Consider the following 16,493-nt stretch of genomic DNA (forward strand, 5'->3'; position numbering starts at 1 on the left):
CACTAGATGGAAGACTTCTAGTGGTTGTTGAAGGACACTAACTTACAGGGGCCTTAAACAAATGAAATATATATATATATGATATATACAATATATAATAATCATTAAAATAATCATTTGTTCAGTCATTTTTACTGTTCAACATACATCTTCTCTTTTTAATCTTACAACTTTGTGAAGCAAGTATTCACTTTCACTTCACAAATGAGAAAACACAGGGTCTGCATAAGAACACACATCTCGGGACGTCTGGGTGGCTCAATCATTAAGCGTCTGCCTCTGGCTCAGGTCATGATCCCCGGGTCCTGGGATCGAGCCTTGCGTTGGGCTCCCTGCTTGGCGGGAGCCTGCTTCTCCCTCTCCCACTCCCCCTACTTGTGTTTCCTCTCTGTCTGTAAGATTAAATAAAATCTTAAAAAAAAAAAAAACCACATCTCTTTCAACAAATGGTGCTGGGACAACTGGATAACCACATGCAAAAGAATGGAGTTGGACCCTATGTCACATACAAAAATTAACTCAAAACTGATCAAAGACCTAAATATAAGAACTAAAATATAGACTCTTAGAAGAGAACACAGGGGTAAACCGACATGATCTAGGACTTGGCAATGGATTCTTAGATAGGACACCAAAAGTAAAAACAACAAAAGAAAAGAATAGAAATTTGACTTCATCAGAATTAAAAGCCTGTGTGCCAAGGACACTATCAAGAAAGTGAAAAAGCAGCCTACAGTATTGCAAATAATATATCTGACAAGGGTCTAGTATCCATAAAGAACCCTTAACAACTACTTAACAAAAAGACAAGCTATCCAATTAAAAAATGGACAAAGGACTTGAATAGACATCTTTCCAAAGAAGATATACAGATGACCAAAAAGGACATGAAAAGACGCTCAACATCTTTCATTAGTCATTAAGAAAATAGGAATCAAAATCATGAGATATTACTTCACACCCACTAGGATAGTTATAACCAAAAAAACCCCCCGAGGGTGGCGGGAGGGGGGGTTAAATAGGTGATGGGGTTAAGGAGTGTACTTGTGATGAGCACTGAGTAATGAACAGAACGGCTGAATCACTATATTGTACACCTGAAATAATCTAACACTGTATGTTTACTGACTGTAATTAAAATAAAAACTTAAAAAAAAACAACCACCAGTGGGGCACCTGGGTGGCTCAGTTGGTAAAGTGTCCGAATGATTTCTGCTTGGGTCATGATCTCAGGGTTGTGAGACTGAGCCCCGCATCAGGCTCGGTGCTGGAAATGGAGCCTGGTTAAGATTCTCCCTCTCCCTCTCCTCCTCTTCCCCTCTCTTGCTCTCATTCACTCTTTAAAAAACAACAAGCAGGAAATAACAAGTATTGACAAGGATGTTGAGAAACTAGAACTTCAGAACATTGCTAGTAGAAATGTACAATAGTGCAGATGTTATGGAAAACAGTTTGGTGGTTTCTCAAAAAGTTAAACATAGAATTATCTATGGCCCAGCAATTCCACTCCTATGTATGTACACAAAAGAACTGAAACAGGTATTCAAGCAAAAAATTATACACGAATGCTCTTAGTAGCACTATTTACAATAGCCAAAAGGAATAAACAACCCAAACACCCATCAACTGATGAATGGATAAACAAAATATAGTATATTCATACAATTGAATTAGTATTCAAAGAAAGGAATGATTATTATTCAAAGAAAGGAACACATGTTACAACATGAATGCACCTTGTAAAAAATTATGCTAAGTGAAAAAAGCCAGTCACAATAAATCACATTTGTGTGATTCCACTTATATGAAATGTCCAGAATAGGCAACTCCATAGAGACAGAAGCAGATTGGTGGTTTTCAGGGAACAGGGGGAGAGAGGAATGGGGAGTGACTGTTTAATGGATACAGGATTTCCTTTTGGGGTGACAAAAATGTTCTGTAATTAATGGTGATGGTTGCACAACACTGTGAATGTACTGAAAGTCCTGCATTGTATACTTTAAAATGGTTAAACTGATTAATTTAATGTTATATGAACTTTAACTCAATTTAAAAAAAAAAATCACACAGCTGACATTTGACGGATCAAGACTTGGCATCCAAGAAGTGACTGCAAGTCTTCTGCCCACTCAACCACCCTATTTCTTCTGCAAACCAAAGAAGCTCTGGCCCACCTTGGCAATGAACTTTTCCCTCCATCTACCTCTATCTTACCTCTATCTACTTTATTTATGATGGTGGAATTCCTACAATTGCCCAAGCACATAGAAGTTTCTAGACTAAGTATTTTCTTATCATAGACTCCCAGTATAAACCTTTGTAGACCAAGGGCTGTTACTTATATCATAAAGGCATCCTTTATACAGAAGTCAACCATCATCCACCTAACGGATGAACTAATAGCAGCTATGAAGGCTAATCCCTCACAGGATGACACTTTTATTTGCAAAAAGAGTATAGCAATGTGGCTTATGCATTCAACTAACAAACCCCACTGCTCAGTAATATATCTTTGGCATTTTCCAACCCCTATGGTTTCTGTTCTGCTGTAGATCACAACTCTTTAAACCTCTTATGCCAGGTTAAGGTTGCCAATGAGGCAGAAATGAGACAGATGTGTAGAGGTCATGGGCATGACAACCCACTCTGGACAGCCACTCTAATCCAAGGTCTTCAGGGTAACTACATTCCAGCATTCACACAACCTTTTGGAAACCAGTTTGTTCAGTGTTCTCTTTGAGCTCAATGAGGGTCTCCTCCAACTTCTATCCATACCCTTTAATCAGCATCAATGATAAAGATTTCAAAGTACGAGAAATTTTACATATATGCAAATGGAAAACCAGCTATAATATCAAGTTAAATGGAAAAAAATACAGCTGCTAAAACTGCTCCTGAGAATCTGAAAGCTAGATACATATTCCCTGACATAGCCAAGTATTCCATTTTCAACATGACAACAATTTGATCTTTGTTCATCAGTTCAATGGTAGGATGATGTCAGGGTCACTGAAGCCCTGCTGGCCTTTAGGAGCCCTGTGGCTTTTCAGATAAGAAAGAGACTAAGGGCCTAATCACTAACATCTGAGTCTCAAAGGTCCTGGCAAAATATCTCCTCAGTGGAAAGCACAAAGTTTCCAAAACAAATACAAGCAAGACCCCTCTGAAATGGGGGGGGGGGGAAGGGTAACCAGTCAGTTACCTCCCTCAAGAGTCAGAAGCATTTGGGTAACCAACACAGACTGTACCTACCATACATATAAGACACATGACCTTCCCTCATCACTCCCCTTCTAGGGTGAACTCAAAGGATTTCCCCAACATTTACCCTTTCCATTTCCTTACTTTCTACCCACTTCAATCTGCTTTCTGCCTCTTCCAATCTAAAATGGTTTTGCTGAGGTCAAAGACTCCATCTTGCCAAATTCAACTGATCATTTTCAATCTACATCTTTACTTGATAACTCTTTGATTTTTAAATATGCCTTTTATGACACAACTTAAACTGGAATTAGATTCTAAAGTAAACACCTAAGACAAAAGTCAAGCATAGATTAAATTACTCTTGAATCCTTTAAATGGCCCATTAAATAAAGCATAGCTGTTTTTTTGTATACATAACTCTAGGCAGTTATGAACAGCATACACATATACAGGTATACACAAAACAAACAGTAAGTATACATGCAAAATAAACTTTGTTCTCTCTCACCTAATTAAAAACATCTTCAAGTGTATTGGGTTAAGTTTGCATATCTTAGCTGCAAGCAAGATCCCACTCCACGGTACCTCTCTGGCCACTTCTCATCCCTTATCCTGGAGCCACCCTCCTCTACTCAAATTTGAAACACTGGGCCTGAGCTTTCTTCTCTTCTTAATCTCTGTCAATGGTCTCAACACAACTTCCACTGCTCAGTGGAATCACCCGAGGAGTTTTTAAAACTCCCAGGCTGCAATTTAGAACAAGTAAACAGCAATAGAAGTTTCTGGTGTGGATATGAGCAACAGTATTTTTAAATTATCCAATATTTCCAATGTGCAGCCAAGATGAGAATCACAGTTCTATATTCTCTTCCTAGAGCAGGGATTCCACACTCAAATGCCTACAGGGTCAGAGAAGTAAATAAACAAAGCAGGCCTGGGCACCTGGGCGCCTGCGCGGCTCAGTTGGTTAAGCGACTGCCTTCGGCTCAGGTCGTGATCCTGGAGTCCCGGGATCAAGTCCCGCATCGGGCTCCCTGCTCGGCAGGGAGTCTGCTTCTCCCTCTGACCTTCCTCTCTCTCATGCTCTCTACCATTCTCTCTCCCTCTCAATAAATAAATAAAAATCTTTAAAAAAACAAAACAAAAACAAAGCAGGCCAGGCATAAGTTTTAGGGAGTGGTGGACTCTCTGGTCAATTAGAAAGCAGCTGGGGTCAGTGGTGACTTAGCTCCAATCAACTGTTGCCATACAGGAAAGCCAGCTCAGTAGTGCTACATCTTCTCACTTTTAAAGAAAAGGCCCAAATCTAGATTTTCATGGGAAATCTTCAGATTTTAAATTATTGGCAACTCAAAATTAAGCAACAAAAAACACTCCATGGGAAAAACAAAACACATCTGTAAGCCAGATTCAGCTGTGGGCTACAGATTCCCAACCTCTGCTCTGGGTAATTCCATCCACACCCTTCAATTCACACCTAAATATGGGTCCCCAGTTCAGCCCACTCCTCTGGGCTCTGGATTTGAATTATCAAAAGCTTAAGTGCAATCTCCACTCAGAGGTCTCACCAGTGTGACACCAGTGCGATTTATACCCACTTCAAAACTATCCTTCCAGTGTTCTCTACCTCAGATAACAACCCCCCCACTCACCTGGTTGGACAAGCCTGGGAGTCATCCTACTCACTTATTTCTCCCTCAATCATTGAGTCCTTTCAATTATGCCTCTTAAATGTATCTCCTGTATTCATCTCCATCTCCTCTGCTACCACCATGGTCCCAGCTACCATTTTTCTCTTCTACCTCTCCACTGTGTATTAGTTGGCTCAGGCTACCATAATAAAATACCATAGCCTGGATTGCTTAAACAACAGAAAGGTATTTTCTCACAGTTCTGGAGGGCAGAAGTCCCAAGTCAAAGTATGGCAAGGTCAGTTTCTCTTCCTGGCTTGCAGATAGCCACCTTCTCACTGTGAGCTCACATGGCCTTTCCAACTTCCTCTATTTATAAGGCCACCAATTCTATTGAGTTGGGGCCGCACCCTGTTGACCCTGTTTAACCCTAATTACCTACCAAAGATTCTATTTCCAAGTTTAGTCACATAGGGGTAAGGACTTCAAAATTCAACTGTGGGGGGGACAAAATGCAGCCTACAGCACACAGTAACCTTAATTAGGGTCAGTTGTTTCCCACAAGCACTCATTTCTCTCCAAACCATTCTCTCCAACATGACCATACTGATCCTTTTACACACCAATATTTATGTGCATATGTACATATTAGACCCAATGATTCCATTTCTAGGAATTTATCCTACAGATATATTCACACACATGAACTGGCAATATGCCTGTACTATTCCTTATAGTAAATTATTAGAAACAATTTAAATGTCCACCAATAAAGGAATGGTTAAATAATCTGTGGTTATATCCATACAATGGAATACTATACGGTCATTCAAAAGAACAAGGAAACTATATATTGAAATGGAAAGATTTCCAAGACATTGTTGCAAACACTAATAGTGTGTACAGGAGTGCCTGGATTACACAGTCGAATAAGCCACTGCCTTTCACTCAGGTCATGGTCCCAGGGTCTTGGGATTGAGCCCCATGTTGGGCTTCCTGCTCAGCAGGGAGCCTGTTTCTCCCTCTCCAGCCCCCCTCCCCCTGCTCATGTGCTATCTTTCTCTGAATAAAATCTTTTTTAAAAAAAGAATAGCGCATACAGTATGCTACCATTTGTGTAAACAAGAGGAGGAACTAAGAATATGCATTTCCTTGAATGCCGACAAAAAAAATGTCTAGAACGATACACAAAACTAGTACTAGTGGTTATCCCTTTGGAAAGTGTGGGGAAAACGGCAGCTGGGGAGGGAAGTAGGATCCACTGCAGACATTCTGATTTAATGGGCCAGGCACTAGTACTGTTTTAAGTTCCTCTTGTGATTCTGATGAATAGGCTGGACTGAGAACTGCTGCTCAAAGAAAGCCTTTACCAACTTTTCCAGATTCATTTTGTCTCACCCTGTTCCTATCACTCTCCATGTTCCAGCCACATTGGCCTCTGAGTTCCCAGAAAAGGTCCTATTCCTTCTGCCTGAAATACTGTCCCCCTATGCTTTACTTTGTAACTTCTATTTATCCTTCAATGTCCACCTCACTTTAAAGGTCATTTCCCAAGGAAACTTTTCCTAGTTCCCAAACTAGGTCAAGACCCTTGTTTTATGTACTCAGAGTACCCTTATTTCTCCCAGAATTTATTACAATTGCAATGAGGTATCTGTATCATTATACATGTGTGCATCTGTCACTCTCTTTAGACTATAATGTCCAGGAGTGCAAAGACCACACAGCTGCTTTTACCACTACATTCCCAGACCTGAACTAGCCATCTGGCTGGCAAAGTATGCCCTTCCTCAGATGAACGACTGTTCTGCCCTCAACCTTAGGACAGCAGAGAAAATCAACACATAAGCAAATGAAGACAATGCAGGGTCACTGGTGTTATGGCAAGAGTTTATTTAGGACAGTGGTTCTCAACTGGGGGTGATTTTGGCTCTCTCAGAGGATATCTGGCAATATCTGGAGGTATTTTGGATTGTCACAACTGTGTAGATTGTGTATTTGTTATAATTGTGTGTGGGGGGAGGTACCACGGGTATCTATTTAGTAGAGGTCAGGAACGCTGCTAAACATCCTGTAATGACCATGATAGCCCTCCACAACAAAAAAATTACCTGGTCCAAAATGTCAACAGTACCAGAGATGAACACCCCTAATTTAAAGAACGGTAATACCCAAAAGGGATCAACTCTACCCCAGGCGGTGGGTTTTTTTGAGGGGTAAGGTGTGTGTGTGGGGGGGAAGATGTTAAGAAAAGCTTTAGCTGTGTATTGAAAGGTGACAGGGACTAAATCAGTAGAGACTATGCTTGCCAAAGGTAATGAGCCTATGAAAAGTTTAAAAGCAAAGTCATGGTTTGAACAAGTGCCCCCTCAAGTACTCCATACTCCAAAATTACTCATCTCTTTTATTCCCTTCTTGCTGAAACAAAACTCTCACTCTCTTAGCACGGCAGGTTTCAGCTAAACATTAAGGTTAAATTAATTTAGACTAAGATAAAGTCAGATAACCCCTTCACTGTCCGGAATGTCAACTACATTTTAAAATATGCAAATACTTAAGAATACAAATAAATCTTTAACTTACTAATATTCAGGTTGTTAGTGGATACAACTATTTTTGAACTAAACAGCCAGGCTGGTCCTGATAAAGACTTCTTCAAAGCTTTCTATTTTTAAAAAAACTTTGTTTCCCCTGTCCTCAATTTCTGAGCTCCCAGATTTATAAAGATCCAAGTTTCCCCACACCATCTCAAGTTCTTCTGTCAGAGAGGATAGGAGAGCCATTTGGATGCAAAAATATGAACAGATTTTATGTATAAATTAGGAGTGGTCCATAGATTTTTTAAAAGGCTTTCACTAAAAGTCATGGATATTTCTGAAAGGAATGAAATTGAGATAATTTTAATGGTATCACCAAGAAAGAAAACAGTGCTGCTGCCTACTGAGCAGGATCCACATGCCCTGACCTAGTATGGCAATTCTTAGGGTCTCAGCACTGGGTGCTCTGTTTACAAGAAACTGAGGCCTGAGACTAATAAAGAACAAAGAAAAATGCCTGGCACCAAAGGTTTGGGGGGATGCTTTGTACACATAAATGATTTGAGAAGGAACACGTCTTCAGATTTTGGAAGGCACTACAAATCACTTTTTTGCTTACGTGTTAAGAATTTCTTTTTCGTGTTTTCAGACCATTTCCTAATAAGAAAATACATTATAATTTACAAACAGCAATTTATCCTCCCTTACATTTGCTGACCACTAAAACTGGGTAAAATTTCCTTAAGCTTTACCAGAGTTGGGGGGATTGGGAATAATGTGAGCACAACAGAGTTCAGATGCAACATCAGCTCCAAGCCCGGCCAGCTGGTTTCCATCGAGAGGTCCCCCGGGAGAAAGCCCCTCCGAGGCGGCGGCCAGGGTCGGCGCGGGAGAGACCCACTGAGGTGGTTCGAGGGCGGCCGCACCGCAGGGCCGGGGTGTGCCCGGCCTCCGTTTACCTTTGTTTCAGGTACTCCTGCTTTCAGCCAGGCCGGGGATCCCGCCCGAGGCCCCAAGCTGGTGACACATCCTTCTTTGGCCAAGTCGGGCTGAGGCTGGGCAGGGGGCGGGGAAGGAAAATAAAGCCTCAGCGCCTAACGACGTGACTCTCAGTTCTTCCAAAACGTTGGCATTTGTTTTTCTGCCAAGCTTTCCTGTTAACAAGTTCCCGAGGGCTGTGCGGGCGAACTGGCCTGGGAGCCCCAAAAGTGGGAGGGACAAGGCCGTCCCCCGCCTTCCTTGCTCCGTGGGTGCCCCCGGGGCAGGCGGTTTCCACATCTCCCGGGCTGCCACGGCCCGGGACCGAGCTGGGCGTGCACAGGAGCCCGCGCCACCCCAAACCCCGACTCCCACGGCTCTGCCCGCTGGCCCAGCGCCGCGCTGCCCCTCTGGCCCCGCCGGCCAGGTCGGTCCCCGCCCCCAGGCCCCGGCCCCGCCCGCTCGGGCCTCCGCGCGCCGCCCTCCCGGCCTCACCACCACCCTCCCGCAGGGCCGGAGGCACCCGGGCTCCAGGCCGCGCGGCGGGCGTCCCCGCGCCTACCTCAGCGCCCGCGGCTCCTCCTCCAGCTGCTGCCTCGGCTCGCGGACGGCGCTCGCCACCAGGACTCCCGGGGGCGCGGGATCTGGGCTGCGAGTGGGGCGTGTGAGGAGCTGAGGCCCGAACGCGCCCCGCCCAGCCGCCAGTCCGTCACCTCCTCCTCCTTGGGCCCACCCTCCGCCGCGGGCTTGGCGCCCCGCCCCGCCCCGCCCGCCAGGCTCCGCCCACCCCGCCGGCCGGATCCGGGAAGGGGGCCTCCAGGGGCGCCACGAGAGCCGCGGTGTCCGCTGCCCGTGGGGTCTTCGGTATGGCGGCCCCGTGGTGACAGGATTTGTGGGCTTTACAACCGTCTGTCGAATGCGAATCTCTTGCTCGGATTTGTAATTACTGTGGTTTTATTGCCATTGTCATTTTGTAATCGTTGCTATTGTTACCTTCATTAGTTCTTTTACCCTCATGGAGCCGACCGCTTGATTCTGTTGAGGGGGGAGATGGCAGACACCTAGCCCTTGCTACTGACCGACACTCCTGGTCACTCCGATACTCCCAGTGGCCCGCACCTGTGCCACATTTCCTTGTGAAGTGAACAAGTTGCGTGAGTTTTGAAGGAAGAGAGATTTATTTTTAAGTGTTATTGTGAAATTTAAGACAAATTGAGAAAGCCATACAAATCCAAAGCGCAGCTTAATGAATTATTCTGACACACACCCTTATAACCACTCCCCAGATTTAACGCTATGTAAAGTGGGTAAAAACAAAAGTTCATCCATAGCAGGGAAGACGGCGGCTGGGAACGGCGTCCCAAAATTATCCTCCTGGTGACTACCACAGGAAGTCAAAGGCCACCTGCCCATTATCATGCCCTCCCCAAGAACAAATGGAAATTACCCCAGAATTAGGAACCTCCAATCAGGACGTATTTGTAAAATTCTTAATTAAAAATAGTAATCAATAAATACATAAGCAAATGAATAACTTAATAAATAAGTCAATCAGGAGATTGAACAGTATGAGTAAGGAGCACCTCGGAGCCAAGGATTAGGTTTTCTATGAGGAGAGGTCCTGGGTACCTGGGCTGTCCTCACTCGTTGTTACCAGCACCTAGCACAACATGGAATAGGTGCTGTGTGTATATTTATATTGCAAGGAAACAGACTTTGCTTAATGAAAAGTTCATCTAAGTTCAATTTTTCCAGTAGCTAAACTGATGTGTTCTCTGAGAGGTCTCAATGCTTTGGGAAGAAGCCATAACGCTTTAAAACTTTTCAGTTTTAAAAAAAATAAACCCTTTTAAATGCATTACAGTATCATATTTAAGACTTAGAGCAGTACTATGAGAAAGGCAGGGCAGGACAGAAGGACTTTGCAAAGGTCACAGTGCAATGCATACCTGTAAGAAGAGGAAGTACATAGTGAACTATAAAACAGTTTCAGTACTGCTGACCCTGCCAATCCCTGCTGGATTCCTGGTTTGTCTTGACAATTTTATTGCCTGAATTTTTACGTAAGGACTCCTTTGGTTCCTTTGCCAACATTTATATGCAATATGACTTAAATTTATAAAGGACAGAGCACCTAACTGGAAATTTGATTTAATAGGATAGAGTCAGCCTCTCTGTCATGGGCACCTTGGTGAACTGGGGCTAGAGAGCTGCCAATTTGCTACCATTTATTGAGCACCTTGGCTCTGTGGTTGGTGGTGGGAATACAAAGAATAGAAAATTAATAAGACAACTTTTGCTCTCAAGGGTCTATAGCCAATTAGGGAGAAAGATTTGGAGATAAATGAGGGTTTAATTTATTTGGACGGTAGGGGAACAGTCCTGAGCACAATTGATTCTATTAGGAGTAGGGAGAGGATAGAGCAAGGCTTGTCAAACACAGAACATCTGATTTTTTAAAATTGTGAAAAAACATCAAATATTACAAAAGTAAAGAGAATAATATAATGAACTACTATGTATTCATTACTCAGTTTCAATAGTTATCATCCCTCGACCAATTTGTTCTATCTGAAACTCACCTTTTCATTCCCTCCTTGGGTTATTTTGAAGCAAATCATAAGCAGTATATTATTTTACCTGTAAGTACTTTACTATGTGTCTCTAAACAATACAATTTTTTATAACAGCCACAAAATCATTATAATATCTTTAAAAATTAACAATTTCTTAACATCTAGTCATGTGTTCAAATTTTCCCAATTTTCTTATAAATGTCTTATATAGTTCATTTCTTCAAGTCAGGATACAAACAAGGTCATCACATTGCATTTGGTTAAAATCTCTTAAACTTTTTTCTTTCCTTGCGTTTTATATGTTGACGGAATTGATTGCTTGTCCTGTGGAGTTCCCCACATTCTGCACTTTACTGATTGTATCCCTTTGTGTTAACATGTTTCTCTACCCCTTTTCTTCTCATAAACTGATAATAGAACTAGAGATTTGATCATATTTAATAAAATACAACCCATAATAAAAAGTTAATTGTTCAAAATCAGACCCAGAACTTTCACAGATGTTAGAATTGGCAGACAAGGACATGAAAACAGTTAACTGTAACTGTATTCCAAATGTTCAAAAAGTTAAGAGACATGAGAGATATAAAAAAGGAGCCAAATTGTAACTCTAGAGATGAAGGCTATAATGTCTGAATAAAAATGCACTGGATAGGATTAATGGCAAATTAGACATTGCCAAAGAAAAGATTAGTGATCTTGAAGTCATACCAAAAGGCAAAAACTGGGTTAAAAAGATGACACAAGATGCTGCTTATGAGGAATGCACTTCAAATGCATAGACACAAATAGGTTAAAAGCAAAAGAATAGAAAGAGATTTACTATGCAAACAAAAGAAAACTAGTCAAAAGAAAATATTTCAGATAAAGAATATTACAAAAGTAAAGTCATTTCATATTATAAAGGGGTCAATTCATCAAGAGGACATAAAAATTGTAAGTCTTTATGCATTTAATAATTCATGAAGGAAAAATAGATATGAGCGAGGAGAAATAGACAAATCTACAATCAATAGTTGTAGATTTCAATACCTTCCTCCCAGTAATTGATAGGACAAATTGACAGAAAATCAGCAAAGATAGAGAAGACTTAAATAACACTATCTGGCAACTTCACCTAATTGACAATTGTATGACACTCCTTCCAATAACAGAATTCACATACTTTTCCAGTTGCACACAAAATATTTATCAAGATAGACCAGATTTTGTGCCCTAAAACAAATCTCAATAAATTTAAAAGAATTCAAGTCATACAAAGTATGGTCTCTGACCACAATGGAATTATATTAGAAACCAATAATGTATAGAATTCAGTGTCTTCCCTTCTCCTTCCCCTAATTCCCCAACCTGTTCCTCATCACTTGTTCCTTTCTTAACTTAGGTCAAGATCCCAATATCCACTCAGTTATTTAGGCCAGAAATCCTTAACACCTCTTGCTCCTCATCTCTCTTATGGAACAAATCTCCAAGTTTTGATTTTTCTTTCAATTGTTTCTCAAATCTGGTTGCTCCTCTCTGCCTCTATTACTGCTTCCTCAGTTATCGGTAGTTCAGGTAATCACCATGTCTCTTTGTGGGCATGCTAGCCACCTAACTGGTATCTCTGCCCCCCATCTTGTCCCCTTTAACCCACTCTCCACATGTGGCTGAACATAGTGAACAGTCTGTCACATTCTTATAGGTTCCCAGCACCTGCTGCGTAACTTTCCTTTATTTGGGGAATCTCTACTGTTAGGAGTCCTGACTCTCAAGGTGGAAGCCAGAACTCCCTTTCCCCACATCCTTTGTAGCTAGGGAGGGTATGTGACCTAGGCTCACTCAGATGCACCACACAAGATTTTAATAAGAGCACAATGTGAAGAAGCAGGACATCCACAACAGAATAAAGTCGTTGGGTATCTGTGCAAGAGACTCCAGAGATACTGTTTCCCTATAGGGGTAATGTGGTTATTCTGGGAAATCTGAAAAGTCCGAAGCTTGTGTTTGATTTTCTTTCTTTTCTTTTTGTTTTCTCCTTCCTTCTGTCCTTCCTTCCTTCCCACCTTTCTTCCTGTAACAGCTTTTTCAAGGCCTAATTCACATACCATATAATTCACCTATTTAAAATGTACAATTCAATGGTTTTTGTTATATTCACAGAGATGTATAATCATCATCAAAATCAATTTTAGAACATTTTCATCAACCCCAAAAGAAACTCCGTACTGTTAAGCCACTCTCATTTCCACCCAACCTTCCTCCTGGCCATAGGCAACCAACTGATCTACTTTCTGTATTGATAAATATTCTGGACATTTCATATAAATAGAATCATATAACATGTACCTTTTGTATCTGGCTTCTTTCATATATGTGGCATAATATTTTCAGGGTTCATCCATGTTGTATTGATTTGTGTATCAGTACTTTATTCCTTTTTATTGATGAATAATAATCTATTGGATGGCCATACTATAGTTCATTTATTCATTTACCTCCTAATGACCATCTGGGTTGCTTCTGGTTTTTGCTATCACAAATAAGGCTACTATGAACATCCATGTATAAGTCTTTGTATGGATAGATGCCTTTATATCTCTTGGTTATATATCTAGCAGTGGAATTGCTGGATCATATGGTAACTCTGTGTATAAAGTGTTTGATTTTCTTTGCTTGAATGTTAATGAGCTGGTTTTGTGAGAACCAGAATGTGGGAGAAGTTGATTCTTTATTTCATCATTTGAGTTTTTTAATGTACAAGGCAAGCTTTTGTATACTGAAAGAAAAAAGACCCCAAAACACGTAGAGCTACTTTTGTTTAATAAATGTCAAATTTATCAAAGGTATCCAGTTTTAAAATCTAGTTTTTCTCAGACCTTTAAGTTTAACTTTAAACTTTATGGTTTTATTTATAAATGTATCCAAGTATAACTTAAAATTAGCTTATAAATATGGTAGATTAAGTTCCCTAAACATTTATTATTAACTCGATTAAATTCTTGGATTTTTCAAACTACAGCTACAAATGTAATATATTTGATCTTTAAAGCACTTCAAACATTCAAAAAGCAAGCTTACAATTCTAATAAACCAATATTCCTAAGCACTTAAACTCTATTTACAAACCTAATAACTCAGAAGTTATAGATTTAGTACCTCAGATTCTCTGAAAAATTCAAACACAGCTTACAAACATAATCGATTCAACTTTTACATGTCTCAAATTGAAATCCCCAGTCTACTGTCAATTAAGTACCTTTAAACATTTAAAATTAAAATCACAAGTCTAAATTCAACATTTCAAGTACCCCCCGTCAAATAAAATATATCCAAATTGCAAAGGGGATTAAAAAATAACTTATTCTAGAACTCAACACAGAAAGTGTTAAATCTTAGGTTTGAGTCACTTCTTCACTCTTATTTAGAGACTGTAAGATTGGCTGGTAAATTCAGCAAAAGTAAGGAATCATAAGTAATAGTTCATACATAGTTCAACATTTTCAGTTAAATGTTAAGAAGATATACATGTTTAGTTTAGAACGTATAAGTATGCTTCATTTTCCATACTCTTTTTTCGAGTATGAGTCTGTTAATTGGAGTTCCAAAACATCTTTGTTGCATAAACCACTCTCATTTAGTATCCTTCATGATTTCTAGTTTGGATTATGTGAAAATGGAGCAAAAACTTTAAGCCACTTGCAAAGCAATGTAAGTGTGGATCGATTTTTAGATTTTTATATTTCCTTGCAATCTTTCATTAACTTAAACTTACAGTTTAAGAATATTTTTAGGGGCACCTGGGTGGCTCAGTGGGTTAAGCATCTGCCTTCAGCTCAGGTCATGATCCTAGGGTCCTGGGATCCAGTCTGCATCAGGCTCCCTGCTCAGCGGGGAGCCTGCTTCTCCCTCTCCCTCAACCCCTCCCCCCTGCTCATGTTCTCTCTCTCAAATAAATAAATAAATAAATAAATAAATAAATAAATAAATAATTTTTTAAAGAACTTTTTTAGGAGCACGTGGGTGGCTCAATCAGTTAAGCATCCCACTTGTGATTTTTGGCTTAAGTCATGATCTCATGGGTCGTGAGATGAAGCCCCACATCCGGCTCCGTGCTCAGAGAGGAGTCTGCTTGAGATTCTCTCTCTCCCCCTCTCTCTCTCTAAAATAAATAAATATGTAAAAAAATTTTTTTTTTAGTAATTTTCCATTAGCTAGTCTTTCTAAAGCATTCATCCTAATTTTCATAGAAACAATAACCCTTCCTTTCCACACTTATTTCATGGTCTTTTGTCATATTTAATTATATTAGATAATTATAATAGCAAACACAACTAACATCTGTAGATTTGGAAACAAATGCAACTGATTCTTGGTATGTGTCGTGCTCAACTAGTGGGAGCAGAAAATGCCAGTACACTAGAGAGGGACTAGCTGTAAGTGCCCAGCTATAAGTGTCTTGGGTACCAACTGGTATATTTTACAGAGGGAATGGGAAATGTTGGTTAATCTAGTAATTGAACTAAGGGGAAGTTGGTTTTAAAAGCTTCTTCATTTTTCATGTTTTTAAAAATTAAGTTACAATTTACATACAACAAAATATACCCTTTTTGAGTGTACAGTGTACAGTCCTATGAGTTTTGACAAACACTTGCTGACATACACCCACGACTACCATGATCAAGATAGAGAATATTTCTATCACCCCTTGAAATTCCCTTCTGCTACTCCTTTGTATTCAATCCCTCCACATCTTTTCCTCCAACCCCAGCTCCTGGAAGCCACTGATCTCTGTATAACTCTCCGGAGATTCATCCAAGTGTTGTGTATCATTAGTTTGTTCCTTTGTATTGCTGAGTACTATCCCATGTTATGGATGTACCACAATTTATTTGACTATTCACCTGTTGAAGGATATCTAGATTATTTCCAGTTCAGGGTCATCATGGAAAAAAAAAAGTTACTAGAAACATTTGTATACAGGTTTTTGTGTGAACATATTTTTCATTTATCTGAAAGTGATATGTCATTATTGTTTAAATTTTCATTTCTCTAATGGTTAATAACACTGAACATTTTTCATGTACTTATTTATCACCTGTATATTCTTTTTGGTGAAACGTCTGTTCATGTCTTTGGCTTATTTTCTAATTAGATTCTTTGTGTTTTCACTGCTGAGTTTGAGATTTCTTTGTATATTCTAGCTACTAGTTTTTTGTCAAAATGTGGTTTGCAAGTATTTTCTCCCACTCTCTAGTAGTTTGTGTTTTCATTCTCTTAATAGAGTTTTTGCAAAGCAAAAATTCTAATTTTGATGAGGTCCAGTTTAGCAATTTTTCCTTTTATGGATCATGTTGTAGTGTTAAGTCAAAGAACTATTTGCCTAGTCCTAGATCCTGAAGATTTTCTATTTTTTTTTACAGAAGTTTTACAGTTTTACATTTTACATTACATCCATGATTCATTTGAGTTAATTTTTTTACAAAAATACATTAAGTTTATGTTGATTTTCTTCCTTCCTTCTTTCCTTTCTTCCTTCCCTTCCTTTCCTTTCCTTTCCTTTCCTTTCCTTTCCTTTCCTTTCCTTT

At 40.0% G+C, this 16,493-nt stretch overlaps 1 protein-coding gene and 1 long non-coding RNA gene across 12 annotated transcripts in view; one reads left to right on the top strand and one right to left on the bottom strand.

The window, feature by feature from the left end:
* Positions 1-9,077, bottom strand: part of PPP2R3A (protein phosphatase 2 regulatory subunit B''alpha) — a 214,616-nt gene extending 205,539 nt beyond the window's left edge. For 6 of the 9 annotated variants that reach the window (XM_025881870.2, XM_073899698.1, XM_073899727.1 and 3 more), the window contains exons 1-2: positions 8,913-9,077; positions 8,332-8,427 (exon numbers count right to left, since the gene is read on the bottom strand). The gene's annotated coding sequence lies outside the window, so the exon portion shown is untranslated. The remainder of the gene's footprint in view (positions 1-8,331; positions 8,428-8,912) is intronic. The other 3 variants (XM_073899719.1, XM_073899723.1, XM_073899703.1) reach the window with 1 other exon arrangement.
* An 8-nt stretch (positions 9,078-9,085) lies between these two features.
* The window catches only part of LOC141373994 (uncharacterized), a 62,642-nt gene continuing 55,234 nt past the window's right edge, over positions 9,086-16,493 (top strand). Inside the window, exons 1-2 of one of the 3 annotated variants that reach the window (XR_012380503.1) lie at positions 9,086-9,214; positions 9,353-9,504. This is a non-coding gene — a long non-coding RNA (uncharacterized lncRNA). The remainder of the gene's footprint in view (positions 9,215-9,352; positions 9,505-16,493) is intronic. The other 2 variants (XR_012380496.1, XR_012380499.1) reach the window with 2 other exon arrangements.

The sequence above is a fragment of the Callorhinus ursinus genome, unplaced genomic scaffold (genome assembly GCF_003265705.2).
Source record: "Callorhinus ursinus isolate GAN/ISIS: 27379988/994484 unplaced genomic scaffold, GSC_fseal_2.0 scaffold1, whole genome shotgun sequence".
In the NCBI taxonomy this organism is placed as follows: Eukaryota; Metazoa; Chordata; class Mammalia; order Carnivora; family Otariidae; genus Callorhinus; species Callorhinus ursinus.